Raw genomic sequence first — 517 nt, 5'->3', positions numbered from 1 at the left:
CCGGGCCGGCCTGGTCACCCCCCCCAAGCCAGTCAGCTGCCCCCATACTGGTGAGCCCCCACAGGGGGAGCGGGAGGGTCGGGGGACCCTGGCACTGGTGACACCAGCCACTCCAGCCGCACTGGCCCTGCTATGTCCCCCCTTTTTGCCCCCAGCCATGACCAAGGGGCAGGTGGGGACAGAGGACGCCCCCCCTCACCCCAGCAGCAAGGGACCCAGGCGTCCTGTGGGGCACAGGCTGGCTCAGGCCTCGCTCCAGCTCCTCTGGCCTCGTTCATTTTAATAATTAATTGTAACGAAGGCCAGTTCTTTCCCATAGGGACTGCCAGGTCCCCCGGCAGCAAGCATGTGGCTTCTCCAGAGGCTGGTACGGAGCTGAGCCACGGGTGCCCCAGGGGCCCCCGCCCGCCCCGCCACCCTCCCGTGTGGGGTGTCCCAGGGTGGGCAGCACCAGCGCCCCAGGGAGCAGGGGCAGGGGCAGCGGCGGGGGGCAGGCGGGCGGCGGGGCGCGGGGGGG

This window comes from Egretta garzetta, unplaced genomic scaffold (assembly GCF_000687185.1).
Source record: "Egretta garzetta isolate BGI_Z169 unplaced genomic scaffold, ASM68718v1 scaffold923, whole genome shotgun sequence".
Lineage (NCBI taxonomy): Eukaryota > Metazoa > Chordata > Aves > Pelecaniformes > Ardeidae > Egretta > Egretta garzetta.
Note: the sequence above shows the minus strand (reverse complement) of the source record.